The sequence below is a fragment of the Mesoplodon mirus genome, assembly GCF_964341445.2.
Source record: "Mesoplodon mirus genome assembly, chromosome: 20".
Taxonomy (NCBI): Eukaryota; Metazoa; Chordata; class Mammalia; order Artiodactyla; family Ziphiidae; genus Mesoplodon; species Mesoplodon mirus.
In genome coordinates this window covers 651,571-673,370 of record NC_138996.1, presented here as the reverse complement: position 1 = coordinate 673,370, position 21,800 = coordinate 651,571, and the positions used below count along the sequence as shown (strand labels likewise).

General features: G+C 39.3%; 2 pseudogenes across 2 annotated transcripts in view; both read right to left on the bottom strand.

Annotated features, from left to right (window-relative positions):
* The window catches only part of LOC309795883 (RNA/RNP complex-1-interacting phosphatase-like), a 79,244-nt pseudogene that overhangs the window by 32,793 nt on the left and 24,651 nt on the right, over positions 1-21,800 (bottom strand). The window lies entirely within an intron of this gene.
* Positions 607-18,453, bottom strand: LOC309795865 (RNA/RNP complex-1-interacting phosphatase-like; annotated as a pseudogene). Its single transcript has 7 exons — positions 18,321-18,453; positions 16,840-16,915; positions 15,728-15,860; positions 11,540-11,667; positions 8,180-8,236; positions 3,818-3,864; positions 607-644 (listed from the first exon to the last, which is right to left on the bottom strand). The product of its transcript is annotated as an RNA/RNP complex-1-interacting phosphatase-like (transcript).

Below are 21,800 nucleotides of genomic sequence, written 5' to 3'. Positions count from 1 at the left end.
GGCAGTGAATAGTGGATAGTGGATAGTGAAAGTGGGAAAACTGGCAATTTTCATTTTCAAAATTATTTTTTGAGATGTCATTCACATGCCATAAAATTCACCTTCGGAGACTGCAAATTCAGTGTCATTTTGTACATTCTCAAGCCTATGCAACCATCACCGTCATCTAACCCATCACGTATTCATCACTCCAAAAAGAAGCCCCTGTAACCATCAGCTGGCCCTCTTCATCGCCACCTCCTTCAGTCCCTGCAACCATTCATTTCCCTTCTGTCACTATGGTTTGGCCTTTTCTGGACATTTCATGAAATAATACAAATGTGCCCACTGTGTGGGGCTTCTGTCACTTAACATAATGTTTATAGGTTCGTCCATGTCATAGCATGTGTCAGTACCTCATTCATTTTTACGACTGTATAATATTTCACATACACACCACATTTAAAATTTCCATTATTCCATTGATCGGCATTTCGGTTTTTTACACTAATAATCCCCATTTATTGACAGTTGATTCTGTGCCAGGCAGCACCAGGTTAAGTTACTGACCTTATTTCACAGATAAAGAGGCCTGGAGAGTGTGAAGAGTTTGCCCAAGATTAAGAGCTAGTAACTGGGGGAACTGGGGTTTGAACTCAGACGACCTTCAGAGGTATGAAATTCACACGACAGAACATTAGAAAAGGTACACAGGGGTATTCAATGAAAAGTCACCCTTTTCCCCATGTTCCTCAGCCACACATTTCCCTCCTCAGAGGCATCTGCTTTTGCTATGTTGTGGATCCTTCCAGAGAACTATTTATACCTCAACATGGATGTATCACAATTTATTGACTCATCTGTCCCACGGATTTGATATGTCACTTTCATGGTATAATAGATTCTTATACGTACTTATATTACTCTTTTCAGAGCTGTCCTGACTCCTTTTTGCCTATCCTTTATGCCTTCCATTTCTCTAAAATTCTTTTTATGTTCTATTTGATTTAAAAAACATATTTCCTTGTCTTGTTTGTTTCTCTTAAGGCACTATCCATTATGTTCATTCACCTGTATTATTTTATTTAATTTATTTCTTTTTGGCAGTGTCGGGTATTAGTTGCAGCACGTGGGCTCTTCGTTGCAGTGCGTGGGCTCTTCCTTGTGACTCGTGGGCAATCTAATTTTGGCATTTGGGTTCCACAGCACGTGGGCTAAGTAGTTGTGGTGTCGGGCTTAGTTGCCCTGCGGCATGTGGGATCTCAGTTCCTCAACCATGAATCGAACCTGCATCTCCTGCATTGGAAGGCTGATTCTTAACCACTGGACAACCAGGGAAGTCCCCACTCTTGTATTATTTTAAATTTAGTCGGCTTTTCTAACTTTTTTTCTTTTATTTTGAATTCTGTCCTGAGTTCTAGCATCTTACCTCATTCTGGTTTATGCTGTTCGTTCATGTTTTTTTTTATTATTGTAAAATATACAGAAAACAAAATTTAGTATTTCAACCATTTTTAAGTATACAGTTCAGTAACATTAAAGACATTCACAATGCTGTGCAGCCATCAGCACTATCCAAATTCAAAATAACTATGTCAAGAGCTTCCCTGCTGCTGCAGTGGTTGAGAGTCCACCTGCCGAGGCAAGGGAAACAGGTGCGTTTCCCGGTCCAGGAGGATCCCACATGCCGTAGAGCAGCAAGGCCCGTAAGCCATGGCCACTGAGCCTGCGTGTCCGGAGCCTGTGCTCTGCAACGGGAGAGGCCACAACGAGAGGCCCGTGTAGCGCAAAAAAAAAATAATAATAATAATTATGTCAAAATATTGAGCAGGACTTCAGAAAGATGGAGGCAGGAGCATAGTTTCTGAATCTCTCCAAACCCTTTCATGGAAGAAGATCAAGTAAAACCAAACACCCATAGGTGGCATTTATCAGCATTTACCATCTCCAGAACTTTTTCACCATTGCAAACAGAGACTCTATAGCCATTAAAAAGTAACTTCCCATTCCCTCCTCGACACACGTTCTTTCATCTTTTCCATTGTTTTTTCTAACATCTTTTAGCCAACTATGAAATAATAGCTTACAGTTTTGATCTGTTTTTCGGACCTGTTTTTTCCAACTTGATTTTATTGTCTGAAGAGATGCTATTCTGCTCCTTATTCTCTTTTTTTTTTCTTACACTACCTCTGTACGGGACTTGATCCCAATCCTTTTCTTTTATTGATTTTTGAATGAAAAAGGTTTTAAAGCGCTTTGAAAAGGATGTGAGAGGCCAAGAGGAAACATGGTCTTCATGGCTGTTTCATCAATGCTTCACTTATACTCTTGTGAAATAACTGTTTTCCAGGAGGCATAAACCAGTGGGCTTTATCATTGGACAGAGTGCAGAGAAAGGACCCCATGAAAGCTGATCTCCTTAGCAAAAATGATTTAGTTATGGTTTCACCCAAGATTGGTCACAACCCAGCCTGGGAAACTCGATGAACCAGAGACGAGGTATAATGCCATCTTTCCTTCTCTCTGCCTCAGCTCTCAAGGGTTGGTCACCTACATGTTATTAGTGATTATTAGTTGGTTTCTGTTCATAATTACTATCAGAAGACACAGCACTTATGGTCCCAATTACACTGCCCAGCTACGCACCATTCTTCTTCGTTTTGGCTTCCCGTCCACCAGCAGGAACCTCATTTATTTTTGTTCTCCCTTCACCACAGCCCAGTAATGTTTGTGAATGACTCTCAGTCTCACCAGAGTCTGTATCTCTCACTCTGCCCCAACACCCCACTGCATCATTCGCTCCCTGAAGTGTACTCTAGAAATTTAGGTAACCTGGATATTTACCACTGTTCACCATCTCTTATGAAACCAGAAGAAGAGCAGCTTTCTTATGGAACGACAGAGACCTTGTAAAGAGAAAACACCAGTCTGCAGGAGAAAGGGAAGAAGACAATGATGGAAATAGTTTCTGGAAAACTATTTTTACATTAGGTTTTGTTTGTTCCTGGTAAATAAATGGAAATCTTCTAAACATTTAAAGAAAATCTAGGGCTTCCCTGGTGGCGCAGTGCTTGAGAGTCTGCCTGCCGATGCAGGGAACACGGGTTCGGGCCCCGGTCTGGGAGGATCCCACATGCCGCGGCCTGGCTGGACCCGTGAGCCATGGCTGCTGAGCCTGTGTGTCCGGAGACTGTGCTCCACAACGGGAGAGGCCACAACAGTGACAGGCCCACGTACAGCAAAAGAAAAAAAAATCTAAACAACTAAATTCAGTAATACAGGAATATAACATTTTAAAAAATTTTCTTTGGCTGTGCAGCATGTGGGATTGCAGCTCCCCAACTAGGGATTGAACCCACACCTGCTGCATTGGAATGGCAGAGTCTTAACCACTGGAACACCAGTGAAGTCCCAGGAATATAATTTTAGAGGAGAAGTTATAAACCCCTTGGTTATATGAACTGCAGATTTTTTTTTCTAAGAAGTCATGTATTTAAAATGACTTGGAGCTTTAAAGAAAGGAAAAAAGGAAAGAAGGAAGGAAGGAAGGAAGAAAAAGGGGCTTCCTTGCTTGTGCACTGGATATAATATCAAAAATAAATTAATTAATTAAATAAATTTAAAAAAGAAAAAAATGCTGAAATCCACTGACTAATTATTAAGGCTGTTATATCTATTTCCAGATACATCCCTTTATAAACTTTTAGTAAAAGGTTATCTTATGTCAGAAGAAATGAATTACAAACTTTTCTCTTTTTCCAAAATTTGAGAAATTCCCGTACACTTCTAACTTCAAATTTTATAAAAACGGAAAAGCAGTGAAATGCCTTATACTTACATCCAATTGCAGCATCTGGCCTCATGCCTTCTGTATCAATCAAATATCTACAAAACAACAAAATTCGAGTCATTTGTAAATAAAAAGAAAAGAAAATCAAGTTTTTGCAAAAAAGGTCCTATTTTGCTTTACAAATATATATATAAAAATCCTAAGAAAATATCAGCACATCTAATCAATAATTATTAAAGAATGATATACACCATGACTACAAAAAGGCGTTACTCCAAGGACGCAAGGATAACGCAACTTTAGAAGAGCTATTAATATAATTATTTACAATAAGACAACAATTTAATTAATAAATGGAAGAATAAAATACAGGACCAAACTGGCAGATGTTAAAAAGTTATCTGATAACATGCAACAGTCAGTTTTGGTGAAAATGCTCTGTATGCTAAAAATAGGAGACTTAATATGACAGAGTATTCATCAAGAACCAACAAATAACAAAAGGAAAATCAGGATAAATATGAACATGATATCTACAAAACCCTATCTAACCAACCATCGGAGCCAGAAACTTAGGACTCACCATCACTGATGGCTATTTCTCCCTCGCCCTCATCCTCAACCCACCACCGGTGCTAACAATGAAACTGCCTACATACCTCTAGAATCTGTGCACAGCTTTCCACCAAAATGACCACCACACCCTGGTCCACGCCACCATTATCCCCAATTTCTACAACAGTCTCCTAACTTGTTTCCTCTCTTCCACTCTTTCTCCCTGCAGTGCATTCTCCTCTCGGTAGCAAAATGATAGGTTGAAAGTGCAGTTGGGTATGTTCCACACACTCACCTTCAACAAAAAAAGTTCAGTTGTTTTCTATTACTCTTAAAGTCTGAAACCTTAAACATAAGCCTGAACAATTGAGCTCCTACCCCACACTTGTAGCTCCATTATAATCACATGCTCCCCCAACAGCCCCACCTTCCAGGCCAGTTCCTCCAACACAGCATATGCTTTCCTCTTATAGGGTCTTTTGCTATTCCTTATGCTCAGAAATCTCTCCACAACGTCCCTATCTGGTTAATTCCTACTCATCCTTCAGATATCAGCTGAAACATCTGTAAATAAACCTTCTCTAATCTCCATGATGAGATCAAGTCCTCCCTAAAATATGATCTCATGGTACCATGTTCTTCTCCTTGGCACTTGTCAGAGTTGTAATTTTACATGCAGAGTATGATTCTTGAATATCTATTCCCTCTCTGGACTGTTAGAATTCACAAAGCGCAGGTCAAGTCTCTTCACTCACAAAATTTCACAAGTCTTTTTGCTAGCACCCAGCACAGTGCTTAAACATAACACATGCTCAATAAGTATTTCCTGCATGAACAACCATAAACGGGTACAGTGTAGCAACACCCACCAAAAGCATAAGGACATAAACTCTATCATGCAGAAGTTCCATTCTGAATGAAGTAAACTGAGACAAAGCATATATATTGAATAGTGCTCACACAGGAATGTTCATTACTTTCATGTTTTATAATATCAAAAACTTCTGACTTTTATATGTTCAACAGTGAGCAAAGGAACAATGCAGCATTAAAAATAAATAAGTAAACAAATGGGACCTAATGAAACTTAAAAGCTTTTACACAACAAAGGAAAGTGTAAAGAAGATGAAAAGACAACCCTCAGAATGGGAGAAGATATTTGCAAGCGAATCAACAAAGGATTAATCTCCAAAATATATAAATAGGACATGCAGCTCACTATTAAAAAATCAAACAACCCAATCAAAAAATGGGCAGAAGACCTAAATAGACATTTCTCCAAAGAAGACATAGAGACGGCCTCCAAGATGGCCAAGAGGCACATGAAAAGTTGCTCAACAGCACTAATTATTAAGGAAATGCAAATCAAAACTACAATGAGGTATCACCTCACACCGGTTAGAATGGGCATCATCAGAAAATCTACAAAGAACAAATGCTGGAGAGGGTGTGAGGAAAGGGAACCCTCTTGCACTGCTGGTAGGAATGTAAACTGATACAGCCACTACGGAGAACAGTATGGAGGTTCCTTTAAAACTAAAAATAGAATTACCACATGATCCAGCAATCCGACTACTGGGCATATACCCAGAGAAAACCATAATTCAAAAAGACATATGTACCCCAATGTTCAAGGCAGCACTATTCACAATAGGTAGGCCATGGAAGCAACCTAAATGCCCATCGACAGATAATAGGATAAAGAAGAAGTGGTACGTATATACAATGGAATATTACTCAGAGATAAAAAAGAACGAAATTGGGTCATTTGTAGAGACGTGGACGGACCTAGAGACTGTCATACAGAGTGAAGTAAGTCAGAAAGAGAAAAACAAATATTGTATATTAATGCATATATGTGGAATCTAGAAAAATGGTACAGAAGAACCGGTTTGCAAGGCAGAAATAGAGACACAGATGTAGAGAACAAACGTATGGACACCAAAGGGGGAAAGTGGGGCAGGGCGGGGTTCGGTGGTGGTGAGATGAATTGGAAGATTGGGATTGACATATATACACTAATATGTAAAAAATAGATAACTGGTAAGAACCTGCTGCATAAAAAATAAATAAATGTTTAAAATGCAAATATAAATTTTAAATAATTAATTAATTAGTTAATTTAAAAAAAAAGAATGAGGTTGGAAGACTGTCAAAACAGCACACGGAACACACACTCAAGCCCTGGAAGATGAGGAAGTGCCTTAAGTCCCCCACTTCGGATGACATCTCGCTGCCTCACAAGTCTCAGTGCGACTGGGCTAGCTTTGCCAAGGGGACAGAGCTGGGTCAGGAGCTGCTGCTGCCATATCTCGATCAAGTTCCAGTTTTGGGGAAAAGTAGGATGCTATTTTTATGGAAAGCCTTCACCCAAGGTTTAAAAATATAATTGTACTTAGATCTTGTTATTGATCCAGTATATAGGATTTATGTAAAGTGTTACAGCACCTATATAGGTTTTAATTCTGTGTCAAGGATTAGCATAAAGACAGTGGTTGTTTTTCCTAAGTGAGATAACATTCTGCTTCCCCCTATCCAAATTCTTTCCTGAAGTTGCTGGCATCTCGGTCAAGGTTTTACTTAATAGCTACATTTTATAACACTGGCACACAAAAAAGTAGTTTTAAGCTTGCTTGCATAGTTCTTGTTTTTAAGAGTAAACATAGAGCATTTATTTTTTACTTTATAGGAACTCCACAAGTTAAGGTCCCATTATTCTTTTGCTGTGATTGTTGTTACTATTGATGGTGCTCTTTTCTGTCTTTGCTGGTTCTTTCTAATCTACCATTTGTCCTTATTGGCATACGATCATCTCAGGGTCACAAGATGGCTGCTGTAAAACCAAGGATCATATTCTAACAAAACAAGGAGGAAGCAGAAAAAGAGTCCAAATGGTCATTTTCCTAATGCATATTTATCTTTTTTCAGAGAAAAATATCATTCTCATAAGCACAATAACAGCCTTCCCCTTATTACTCATTTGCCAAAACAGACTGATATGACCATTCATAAGACAATTTATGGCAAAGAGGGGTATGATAATGATTGCCTCAGCCTAACAAGGATTTATCCACTAAAGCTGAATGCTTCACTCCTCAAAGAAATCAACACTTTTCTACATACAAAACACAAGTCTCTTGAAGGGTTCTTCATAAGTGCATTATTGAAGAATTTGGTATGTCATGAGCACTTAAGGATTGGACATTCAACTGTAGTAGTGTCCATGTTGGTTAATTTTCTTACAAGCCCCATGATGAGTTTGAGAAAAACTGAAAGAATCAGAGTATCAGGTTCTATTAAATTCTTACATATATCTTGCTTAAGTTTTTGTTCATTAATTTATATCCAACTACCTAAAGCAAATTTGGAGGAAAAAAAATAATAAATAAATAAATAAATAAGATTGAGGTCTCCAAATATTTTCATAGGAAGATGTCCACCATATATTAAATTATAAACCAGAATGTCTAAATACTATACAATTAAATCACATGTACAGTCAGTTCTGTATATCCAACGGTTTCATGTCCTACAGATATGGAAGGCTGACAATACTACACCATTTTACATTATGGGACTTGGGCATCCGAGGATTTTGGTATCCATGGGGAGTACTAAAAACAATCCTCTGCAGATACCAAGGGACCATTGTATATGCTCATACCTGGATTTTTTATGTCTCAAAAATATGTGCTAAATTATTACTGGTCATAACCTCTGAGTAGGGGGCAAAATTGCCTTCCACTTCATACATTTCTCTGACTGCATTTTTTGCATTCAGCTTACATTAACTTACATTACTACTGTAAACAGAACAATTTAAACATGGTCTGCCTCTTGGGGTTGGCCACTCACCTGCAGATGACGTAGCCAGTCCTGTTTATATCAGGGGTACAGTGGACACCAATAAGTCTGTATATAAAAAGGGAATATGGAATTAAGTAAGCAAAGTAGAAACACTAAAAACAAGTTATACAATTTTCTGAAGAGTAGCCTTTATTAGTTACCACAACACGACCACTATCCTGAAAAGGAAAAACTCTGAAGAAAAGAGTGTTTTTGCAAGAACATACTATAATGAATTAAGTACTATAAAGTCAAAATTCATTGTGTCTTGGAATTTTTGCATAGCCTCCAATCAGATGCAATTGTATGGAATGGAGAATGTCCATCAGGAACTGATTTGACTATAGTAAAATGGAGTGGAAAAAAAACAGGCTATCAGAAGAATAGAATTTGTTTTTGAGTGAAAGAAATGGAATGCCTTCACATTTCATGCTCAATATTAAAAAGAACAAACAGTTTCTGAAGGGCTCTTGGGGTCCCAAAGCACCTCCATTCCTTCTCTCATTCACTGCTCCTCACTTGCCATGGGTCTACGTGCCTGAGCAGGTCTCAGGTGAGTAGCACCGTGCTTATTTCACAATGAAAAAGTAAGGCTTCAGACGTAAGCCTAAGCTGCACAGCAGGCAAACAGAAAAGAGACTAGAATCGAGTCTCACATTTTTCCAACTATGCCACAGTATTTCGTGGACCAGCACTTAATAAAATTATATGAGGAAGTAAATAAAAAACAACAACAAGTAGCTGACCTCTGCAAAAGGTATGTCTGTGACTACGTGGTGCATGGCATTCGTCATCTCCTGCCTGGATTACTACCGCCCTACAATTCTAACAATCACTTCTATTTCAACTGATCTTCCACATGGAAGATGTTACCTTTCTAAAATAGAAACTTGGCTGGATTGCTCTGTTCCTTAAATATCTTAACTTAGCACAGAATAAAGCCCAAGTTTTTAGCACAACATTGAGAACTCTTTATAAACAAATACCAGTCTGTCTCTCCAACTGAATGATAAGTTCAAACTAAATTACAAGGACCTACATCATCCACCTCCCTCCTTTCCCCTGCCAGCCTCCCTGATCCCACTCTCCACTGCTCTGCCCTCACTCACTTTCCCCTATCCAGCCACACTGGCCTCCGTACTATTCCTCAAACATGCCAAGCACCGTCGTGCCTCAGGGACTTTGCACCTACTATTCCTTCTGCTTCAGAACATACCCTCCCAAACCATCTCCACTCTCCCTGATATCCAATGGCTCTTTTCTCACTTCAAGGCTCTGCTCAATCGACATCGTAATAGAGGGGACTTCCCTGATCACCTACCACATTCCCTCACCTCTTCTTCTTGTTTTTCTATTCTCCAAAGCATTTACCACCACTTGACATTCCACATATTTACTTATTTACTCATCTCTCTCCCGCACTAGAATGTAAAGTACAGAAGGGCAAGAACTTGGTTCTGTTCCTACTGCCTCGAACAGTGCCTTCAACTTAGAAGGTGTTTTATAAATATTTGGTGTAAAGGAATGTATGAATTCCTTGCCCTTTCACACTACCCTCTAGTCACACAAGAGGCTGCCCCTCCAAAGCACAAGTTCAAGCCCTGTGCCTTTGCTACCTGTTCGCAATAGCTCAGCTGTCCTTTCCTCATTCCAGCAAAATCCTCTTCCACGAAGCTCAGCTCAAACGCTGTCTCCTCAGTCAGGCATTCCTCAGTTTCTCCTCTATATTCCTGCTGCACTTGATTCTTTTATGATAATTAACCCACTTAGAGTCACTACATGTTTATCTTCCTACATAACTCTAAGTTGCTACTGAACAAAGACTTCTAGTCACCTCTGTATCCCCGTGCCCGAACAACAAACCTATAAGGCTCTCAGTGTTTACTAAAACAATTTATTTTCGGAGTCTCTTCGAATTCTAGGGAGTGGATAGTATCGTCTCCTCCTCATTATCAGTGAGCCTGCCATCTGTGGGAGGGGCTTATAGCAGAGGAAGCCACCAGTGGATCATAACTAAGGTCCTGAGACTGCAATGGCAGAGAGCATGGTGAAGTTAGCCCACTGCATGCAGAAGACCCACAGAGGAGTCAGCATATGCAATGGACTACACTTGGTATAACATGTGAACAATCAAGGTTGACAAACGTGCTCTCATGCACTTGTAAGGATCTTCTAGCTCACGCGGATCACACAGAACACACACAAAGGAGCCTGGAGGAAGTGAGGAGGCCGGCAGCTGCACCCTAACATCTTAAGAGGTCACATTTCTGTGACTACGGTTTACACAAATCAGAAAATTTGCCTCCTTTCTAGACACCCTGGATATCACAGGCAAGGCCAAGTCTCTCAAGTTTAAAAGCTAAAGTACAGGGAAGATCTGTGAATAGGGCTTAAGATATTTAAGAGCTAGGACCTGCATTAAGCAACCAGCTTATAGAATGAAAATTTATCTTGAAATTCCAGTCTCTCCCTCTCTTTCTCACCTCCTATCCACTATCTTCCCACCTCCATCTCTATTCCTTCTCGCTACTCCCTGTTTTATGTATGTGTTTATCATTTTTTATATATATGGAATATGTACTGTCTGTTAGGTTTATTTAATAAAGTGAACACTCCTCAGGCTTAATTTAGAAAGGAAAAAACGAACACTTTCTCTTGTGGGTCAGTGGTGATCCAAAGACAAAAGATACCTCAGTCTTAAAACATGGCAAATACCATGTTCCTTCTGACAGTTAGATGGTAGAAAAAGGCAAGGACGCTATTAAGACCTAGTATCAAGAGAGTACATCTTAAAGCAGAAACAAGAAAACACCAGCCTTTTAAGTTCTTCCTGTCTGTCAAGATAAGAATAAGAGGTCGTAGTGTTCTTCCTCACTTGCACCCAAAGTATAAAAGCAGCAAAAATATCTTAAACACATATGATGAGGAAGCCACTCTTCTGGTCCACTCTGCTTTGTTTGGCTTCTAGGGATCTGTCCCACTCCGAACTTTTGCTTTATGTTTTCTCTTTTATATACGCTAAGCACCTGAGAGTCTTAACCTTTTCTTCCACCTCTCAACCAATAAATAGGACAAAAGAACATTTTTATTTTTTTATGTCTTTTCCATTCACATGTTTAAAAAAGAGATAAGTAAGCTAGTTCAGTTCATATTTCTCACAAAAATCACTTTCCAAACTCAACTAAATTGTTTGTGACCATAAACAGGAAAAACACCATACTGTATTAGCACCATCTGACATTTCCACCTTCATGTTACCAAACACAACAGGCCTAATGTCACAACTATTAAAAATGTTAAAAATCCCAACCCCACTCAAAATGCATACCAAAGTTCAGGTAAAGGGAAAAAAAACAAAACAAAAAGAACTCGCCATTATCTTTATTTTCTTTCAGAAATCCACTAACAGCACATTGAAATTTAGTAATAGTGTCATCATCTGGCACCGGATGCCCAATTGTACAAATGTTTAAATAAGGAATAGTTTCTGCTAAGTCCTATAAGGCAAAACCATGAAAATATGTATTATTTCCTTTGTAGGGAAAGAATAAAAAATTAATTAGAGAAGGCGGAATATAAACCAACAGAGGACATTAAACTCAGTATGTCAGTAATTCTGATAAGAGCCATTTTCTCCAAAGCTGCTTTAACCAGTAAGTATCACTTGATTTTCATTAAAACTGCAGAATGGACAGTTACTAGGCATGAAAAACGAAAAGCAAATCTATGTGAATGAATGCACATGTAACTCAGAATGATATAAACAGTTCTACCTACATTTATGTTCTATCTTACATTTCAGGGGCCATACAGAGGCTGTGATCTAAGTAGAATAGTAGAATACAATCAGAAGAACTTGGATTCGAATTAGGAAATAGAGCAAATTTCAGGCACTGTTGAGAACTGGTATTCTTGGGGTGGGAGAAAGTAGACTATCAATAGAAGACAGAAAAGGATAAGTGAAAATTCTCTAGTTCTGAATTTAAATGGAAAGTAGCAGTATGAACCTATGACATATTTTAGAAATATTAGCAACAAACATACATATTGCCTAGCTCTGACTACTGAAAAAGTCTAGAAATAACTGATGTCATGTCAAAAGGACTCAGGAGTCACTGAAAGCTCCCACTGGTCAAACATAGGGCCTCAGTTAGAATAGTAACTGTAGCGGAGTCCACAGTGACATGAATAAATAAATTTAAAAAATTGGTCACCACTGGAGGATATTTGTCCATCAACTCATTATTTTGAAAACTGTTAAATCAAAGAAGAGAATCATGCCTCTACAACTGGGCAAACAAATAGTTGATGAGGGGAATCTTCTCCTTATAGAAATATACCCAGCTAATAAGTGAAAAAAAGAAAAACAGAATTCACCATTTTATTTATTTATTTATTTAATTTTCAGATACGTGGGCCTCTCACTGCTGTGGCCTCTCCCATTGCGGAGCACAGGCTCCGGACACGCAGGCCCAGCAGCCAAGGCTCATGGGCCCAGGCACTCTGCGGCATGTGGGATCTTCCCGGACTGGGGCACGAACCTGTGTCCCTTGCATTGGCAAGAGGACTCTCAGCCACTGTCCCACCAGGGAAGCCCCCACCATTTTTGGAAGCCTCAACTGAATTAATGGATGTAGGTATGAATCATCAGTGACTGCTAATATCACAGAAATAGAAAACTATAAGTCTCCATGGAAGAACACATCATCACCTATGAAACTGTCTTGCCAAAACAAAACATGCAAGCTTCATTCTGATCAACTACCAATTTACAGGAAATAAAAGGATTGAAGAATATGTTAGCAACACATGGAATGTAACCATCAAAATCTACATGGGACAAATTACCTGCTTTCTTTAAAAATAAAATTCAAGGAGGAAAAAAAAGTGAGAAAGACATGGAGGGAGAACCTATAGATTAAATAAGACTTCAGAGACCTAACAATCAACAGCAAAGTGTGGACCTTATTTGGATCTAATTCAAAATTCTTAAAAAGGCCCAGCAGCCAAGGCTCATGGGCTCAGGCACTCTGCGGCATGTGGGATCTTCCCGGACTGGGGCACGAACCTGTGTCCCTTGCATTGGCAAGAGGACTCTCAGCCACTGTCCCACCAGGGAAGCCCCTACCATTTTTGGAAGCCTCAACTGAATTAATGGATGTAGGTATGAATCATCAGTGACTGCTAATATCACAGAAATAGAAAACTATAAGTCTCCATGGAAGAACACATTATCACCTATGAAACTGTCTTGCCAAAACAAAACATGCAAGCTTCATTCTGATCAACTACCAATTTACAGGAAATAAAAGGATTGAAGAATATGTTAGCAACACATGGAATGTAACCATCAAAATCTACATGGGACAAATTACCTGCTTTCTTTAAAAATAAAATTCAAGGAGGAAAAAAAAGTGAGAAAGACATGGAGGGAGAACCTATAGATTAAATAAGACTTCAGAGACCTAACAATCAACAGCAAAGTGTGGACCTTATTTGGATCTAATTCAAAATTTTTAAAAACAATTTTTTAGGACATTTAGGAGACAACTGCAAATTTGAGCACTAACTGGGTATTTACTATTAAAAAATGATATTAAGGAATAAAAGTCCTATATTTTAAATATACATACCAAATATGTATAGGTGGGGCTTCCCTGGTGGCACAGTGGTTGAGAATCTGCCTGCCAATGCAGAGGACACGGGTTCGACCCCTGGTCTGGGAAGATCCCACATGCCGCGGAGCAACTAGGTCCGTGAGCTACAACTACTGAGCCTGCGCATCCGGAGCCTGTGCTCCACAGCAAGATAGGCCACGATAGTGAGAGGCCCACGCACCGTGATGAAGAGGGGTCCCCGCTTGCCACAACTACAGAAAGCCCTCGCACAGAAACCAAGACCCAACACAGCCCAAAGATAAATAAATAAACAAACAAATAAATAAATAAATAAATATTTTTTTTAATGTATAGGTATAATTACATGTTGTCTCGGAGCTGCTTCAAGATAACATGGAATGGGGTGAAACAGGTGGGGGTATAGATAAAACATGACAGCCATCAGTTGGTAAATATTAAAGCTGGATGAGTTCACGGGTATACAGGGAAAATTTACAGTATTTTGTATACTTTTGTATATGTTTAAAATTTCTGATAATTGTTTAAAAACAAGACGACACTGTAGACAACCCTTTGGCAGTTTCTCAAATGTTAAACGTAGAGGTACCATATGATCCAACAACTCTGCTACTACCTACACGGCACAGCTAAAAGGACTGAAAGCAGGGATTGGAACAAATATTTGAACACCAATGACCATAGCAGCATGATCCACAATAGCTACAAGGTGGAAACAACCCAAGTGTCAATCAACCGATGAATAACAAAATACGGTATATACACACAGCGGGATTTATTAAGGCAAAAAAGGAATGGCACTGTGTTACATGCTATAACATGGATGAACCTTGAAAACACTAGGCTTAGTGAAATAAGCCAGACATAGAAGGATAAATATTGTAGATTCCACTTACACGAGGTACCTAGAAGAGGCAAATTCATAGACACAGGAAAGAGAATAGAGGTTACTAAGGGCTGGTGGGAGGGAAAACGGGGTTGTAACTGTTGGACGGTTACAGAGTTTTTGTTGAGGATGATGAACAAGTTTGGGTTATAGACAGTGGTGATAGTTACACAACACTGTGACTGTATTTAATGCCACTGAACAGCATATTTATAAATGGTTAAAATAAATGTGATTTATGTATATTTTACCACAGTAAAAAAATAGAGGAATAACTGAGTTGAAATTTCAGTTCTTCCTTGTCCGAGACTCAGTTTCATCGTCTGTAAAATTAGTAACTGTAGTTGTCTATCCTCTGAGCTTAGTGCAGAGTAAGCACTCAGAAGGAGATCTCAGTACTACTTCCACTTCAACAGCAAAGGATTGTTGTAAGGATTAACTAAGTCAATGGATATGAAAGAACTTTCTAAATGGCTATACAAATATTAACAAACTTTAGGTGTTACTGTCTCCCAAGGCCATGGAACAGGTCAGAAGAAGGATAATTCTTTTGCACTGGTATGTCCTACATGGGCCAAGAGAATATATGGGTTTCTGTACTCTCTCAGAAGGTATTAGGAAAAGAAAGCATAAAACTTAGAGAACAATTGTCTTTTACCCTGATGCTTAAACCTGCTCAGGCAACTGCTTCAAATAAGTGCTAAAGACATAATGGACATACCTTTCTTTCCTTTTAGGCTACTAACATTCTTGCTAAAAGTTTACTTCGTTTTCAAAACATAGAACATGGAAGCTTATAGAATTTCTTCAGCATTTCTACAGCCTACTGCCAAATACTATAGTTCAATTCATATCTTTCATCTCATTTTGAAACAGCAATTACAAATGTGTATTTAAGGAAACCACTAGCTTCCCTTTCTGAACCCATGAAAAGAAGGCCAGGATTCACCTTAGCATAAGATGATAACTACTGAATTTCTATGAATTATGACAGTATCAGAAAGAAGGTCGTTTTCAACTACGGGTTCCATTTACCTCGGGCTTAGAAGAGCGGCGCGTGTATGTTACGTCAATTATCAGCCCGAGTTCTTCATTCTGTTCTTGGATTTTCTTAAAAAAGATGCAAGGGGGAAAAACATTCTTCTGGAGCAAGATTCTTTTCAAAACTCTGTCAGAAAGAATAAAATAAGAAGGAACATGTGTCCAAAATCCTTTACTATATTATCCATTTATTCAAACCCTGTGATGCTAACATATGAGACTCAAAGTAATGTTTCCTCCTCTGGAATTTACAAGCGATATTACAATCCTTTCTTCCAGAGAGATTAGACGGAAGAAAATAAGTTCACTTCTATATATTTATTTCTATGTGTGTTTATTTCATGTTGGTGTCCTAACTGGGCTGTAAATTCCCAGAAGGCAGGGACCACATCAATTTTGCCTACCACTGGATTGCCAGCTCCAAGCAGAGTGCCTGTAAGTAGACACATAAATAAATACTTCTTCAATATCTACCTATATGAAGGATGGCTTGCACTGCTAAATATTCTTTTATGTATTTGGCTTATTTATGTTCTCTGTTCCATTGATCTGTTTGGTTATTCAAGTGCCAGCAACACACTTTTCTTTTTAAAGTAGTAGACTAGTTTTAGAGCCGTTTGACATTCACAGCAAAACTGAGCAAAAAGTACACAGTTCCCACTTATACCCTCTCTCCTTCACCCACACAGCCTTCCCCATTATCAACATGCCATACCAGTGTGCTTCATTGGTGAGAATTCATGAACCAACACTGACACACCATTATCAATCAAAGTCCATACTTTATTGCATTCATGGTACAAGTAACTGACTATTTCTTTATTTCTAGTATAGTCATCCCCAAACATTTACATACTGAGATACATATTGCTGTCTTAATCATTACTTTATTCTTTATTTATACTTAGGGCATTCCATTGGGATTTTTTTAAATTAAGTACAATAGTAGGTTGTATTTATCTATAAATTCCATTTCTGGATAGTAAAGGAGGTATTAAAAACTATTTTCTATAAAAAGGCAAAATGGAGTATGACAGTGTTGAGAGCCAGGGCTCTATATGGTGAATTCAGAATTCTGGAAGAATACGGTAATAACTTTTGCTTACCTTTTTTAAAGGAACTTTGAAAGCAATGAAACGAGTCCCAGGCATCCGCTGTCCAACTGGGAGATAGTCCTTCCAACTATTAATATATTTTTGTTAGGCAAATTTTATGTTAGGCTGTTTCCCTGCATAGGATGAATGTGCCCTGCAAATGGAAAGCATATCCCTCTATAGTAGGTCCCTCTTCTTTCTGCTTTGCAATTTGCTGCTCCACTTATTCAACCCCACCTTGTAATAAGCTATACTACCCTTGTTCCTGTTTCCCCATCTTGAAAACAGATAAAAAGCAACAAAACAATGCAAAGGTCTCCACAAATAAGGGATATCTAAACCCAGAGATGGCCAGACCTTCTGTATCCCTGATACAACCTAGCCCGGTGTTGACTACAATGGTATCATTAATACATGCATGTTGACTGAAAGTGTTTGAACTCAATTCTTCCACTTCACAGTTGTGTTTTAGTCCTCATACAAAACCTGATGATAAAATTCTTAATGCTAGGAATCACAGTGAACAATAATATCTGAACTGATTGCTGTAAGATGAGTGAGAACTAAGGTTAATTCAGTGTATCTGAAGCAAAGAAAGTGGGGGCAATAGTGGCACAAGATGGGGCTAGAGAAGCAGAGAGGATTCTAGACCAAGAAGAGTCTTAAAGGCCAACAGTGTGTTTTCTATTCTCAAAACAATGGTTTTGAGCGCTGACTATGAGCAATGTTCCAACTTGCTTTTAAGGTTTCTTGTGTGAAGAATGGATTGGAAGGAAACAAGAAATATGGACACGAGTTAGGACCTAATTGCAACAGACAGGCAAGTTCAGTATTAGCATGTTGAGGAAGAGTTGACAGATTCAAAAGAAACTCAGGAGATAAACTGAAGCGGGCTTAATGGGCTATGAGATGGAGGAAAGGAAGGTCTTAGGGAATTAAAGGGTTTACTGCACACATGAGCCAAGTCCAAAATCAATCATTTGAACGCACAGAGGTAGATCTCTCAAATGACACCGGTTAGCAAGCAACAGTATGGCCTTTATAATTCCTAGAGACACCACAAATCAACTGTTTCGATGGAAAATCCGGCAGTACCCGTGCGTTTTTTCACTCAACTTAGTTGCAGTTCCACTTACTCACATTTTCTCTGCCAAAACAACACAGCTTGAGGAATAGAAGGGGACCTCATTTTGGTAATTAAGGAGTGTCCACAACACTCACAGTCCCATCTTAAAAAGCAGTCCCTCTGCATTTTACCCGAGGAGAAATGGCCAGAGCCTCCCTTTTAAAACGGTGGGGGCAAATCAGAACATCTCACACTGTCCCTTTCAACCACTGTGAACTCAGCCGCGAGACGACCAATACCCTCTATAGCACAGCGCGGACGGGGCAGCGGCCGGGGGCAACAGTGACAGGAGACAGCACAAGACACGAAGCCCAGGCCCAGGGGCTCTGAGCTCCACCGGCAACGCCCAGGGGCCGAGGCGTATTACCTTTCCGGGATGTGCTTTCCGCCCTTCCTCCTGGCCGACCAACGTCCGGAAAAGCCGCGACGCTGACCCCAGTGCACACGGGCATGATGCCACTGGCTCATGTCACCCCCAACATGCCAACCACCCAACGCCAAGAGTGCCAAAGTCGCCAACCCGGCGGCCCTGGTGCCAGCACACAGCCCCGAGACACAAACGCCCAGGCACAAGCCCACGCGGCTCGCGCGCCTCTTTCTACTGCGCATGCGCCACGGCCCGTCCAGATGACGTCACCACGCCGGCGGACGGAGACGCTTCAGTAGGGAAGAGGCCTCTGACGGCTGCAATTCCCTCCTTAGCCGGAGGCTGGTAGCAGACGTTCATTAGTTCGCGTGTGTACCCTTCAGAATTCCACTCGTACGGGACATGGAAAGTTGTCCCACTCTCCCAGTTTCTTGTGTGGTTCTTTCAGATATTTCCCAAATGCTTACATTCACACTTGTTCTATCTTGTACGTATGTCTACGTAATGGAAATCCTGTATTTTATAGAAGAGCAGTATAGTATACACAGTCTACAATCTGTCTTGGATAGTGATGTTCCCAGTCAATTTTTGCGTACATCCCTTCTATTCTCTTTAATAGCTGCGTCACATTACATAATTTACATGGCCAGTCCAATATTCATGGACTTTTACTTGTTTTCAGTTTGGGGATATTCTGTTTGCTTTTTGTTTTTGACCTCTGTTACAGATAGGCTGCAATGTGAACCTCTTTATACATGTGTAGAGCTATATATAAATTTCTAGACGTAGAATTTCTGGAATGAAAGAGATGCAAACTTAAAATATTGAAAGATTTTCAATCAATCTAATCTGCCTCATCGACCTTCAAAAATATTCTATCAACTTATACTCCACTCATAGTGAAACATTTATTGGGTTTCCATTATGTGCCTGGTATCATGCTGGAGGTTGGTTGACAGTATGTATTTACATTGTAGACAATACCACAAAAAGCCTGAGAGAGATAAGAGTGGAGCTCAAGTATAACATGTCCTCACAGTAGCAGGCATAGGGATCTGTACCTGTTAGAAAAACTGTGAATCCTGCCACAAGTGGAACAGCAAAGAACAGCATGTCCTACAGTACGTCTGAAGGTATAATGGCATACTAAATTCCATTGTTATTTATAATAACAAGTGTTGTTTGTTAGTTTTACTTTTTAGTTTTTCATTTCTGGAAGTATCTTACATACACTGTTAGTAAACTTCACAACCATTTGAGGTGGGTAAACTGAGTCAGGAAGCTCAGAATTATTGAATGAATAATTGAATGAATAATGAATGAATGAGTAAAAAGTTCACTACCTTTAACGTATGTGGGACAGTAATATTCTAACCAAGTTTCAATCCACAAGCATTTATTTACAATTCTGAAAACTTCCACATAATTACAAATGGGACAATACTAGTAAAGTACTATTTAAATAAAGAAAAGATACAAGTGAGCACAACATACACAACGTACAAACTTACAATTAGGCACAGTCGATTTGGTGCTAAGTCATAAAATATTCTTTTGCAATTTATGAAAATTATCCAATAGGCTTGTAATGGCCAAAAAGTACAACTGATAGAAATATCTATAGACATGACAATGTACAAATTGTGACATAAATCTATCAGAAACTAGAAAATCTATGTTGGCCTTATAGTTCCAGCTTGCTAAAAGACACAGGCTTTGGGTGGGTACACAAAACAATCCAGACCTGGCCAGAACAGGGTTTCCAGAAAGTATGGGAAGTAGCAAAGAGTAGGCCTCTCGATGGGAGTGGGTGCAACATGAGATGAAACAATGCCTTAATGGGTATGTAGTATGCTCGCGTGGAAAATATAGGAGCAAGGGGTATTTGGAGAATCACACAGCTAAGTACTTGACACTAACAAAATTGACCAGTATCCCATAGGGCCTCAGGTACCATGCAAGGATTTGAGGGATTCCAGTATTTAATTAAATCACAATGTGACAATGGGAAGAAATAAGGAGAGCCTCAGGGGTAGACGAACTGGGGATGTTACACCAAGACATGTCTCAGTTAACCTGATGGTTTCAAAATGCAGGAAGTGGGTATAGGGGACTAGACAGTACCCTAACTCTAAGAATAAAGGTTCAGGTCAGGGTAGGGCCTGATGTTCCTAAGTGTTGAAAGAGAGGTCTTTAGTTTCTTTCCCCTACATGTAAGATTCTTTTAGAGGTTAGGATGAAGCTGAGCCTGCAAGCTAAAGTTAAATGGCTGGAACTAGGGAGAGAAAATAAGTTACATAGGCTAGGAACCAGGAAAAACCTAACTAAGGGTTTGCCTCAATAGAATTGAATGTTGGAACTGAATATTTTAATATGTAAATATTTTACTGATACCAAAATATCTTACCACACTTCCCCCAATCTCACACCACCCACCCGAACCTGCAGTAGCTATGGGTCCCTTACTTTCCTTGGAAATATAGAGAAAAGAGACTGATCTGGCTTGCAGGTATTTAGTAAGTTGTTAGCCTCACATCACATACTAGTATCATGTAAGTAGGCCATCTGAAGTAGGAAGCTTAGGGGAAAAGCCCTGAGAAAAACTTAAAAGCTTCAGCCACATCTCTATACTACACCTTTCACCATTTCTTCTCAGATAAGCATCATCCCCATCAGTGAAACAACTCATATCTCCTAACAGGAAAAACAGGCCTAAAAATTACACGTGTGTCTTTCGAGGTCCCCTCTACGGGATATCTTCCTGGTACTAGAAAAGTCCCCAGAAAGATCAATCTTTGCACCCCTCCCTGAAAGCTTACCACCAAGGAAAATGACTAGGTCCATAGATTTCCTCCCTCAAACCAGCTAACCTCACATATAAATCAACAGCAATCAGCCCTTACTCACATTATCACCGTCACAAGAGCAGTTAGGGAGAACAGCACTAACCACGGGAACTAAAACAGAGGCAATCCAGGCCAAATTGGGCTGATGGCAGATATCTGCTCCTTACGCTTGGGTGCATAATTCGATTCACCACAGTGTCTTTCTCACAGACCATTTTTACACTTTCTCCACAAAATACAACAGGTCAAGTTCGTTCATGATGCTTCAAGAGAAAAAACTGTCATGAGAAAAACATGCAATATGTCTTACAATGTTGGAGTCCTTAAAAATATGACAAGGAAATAACCATTTGAAAAAATTTTTAAAAATTAAAAAAATTAAATAACCATTTAAACCATTTAAATAACCATTTAAAAAAATCTGTATTCTACAAACATACCAGTGAATTCTATTAAGAAGGTAATATGACATAAAACAAAATGAGAAATACATGTAAGACTGTTCCCTTTAGTGTTCAGAATTCATGGCAGTCGCTGCACTATCGAGCTACTTATATCTATGACTGCCTGTTCTGGTCATACAAAATGCGGCCAAAGTGTGTCTACCTGTTTCCCACAGAAACCAACAAATCTA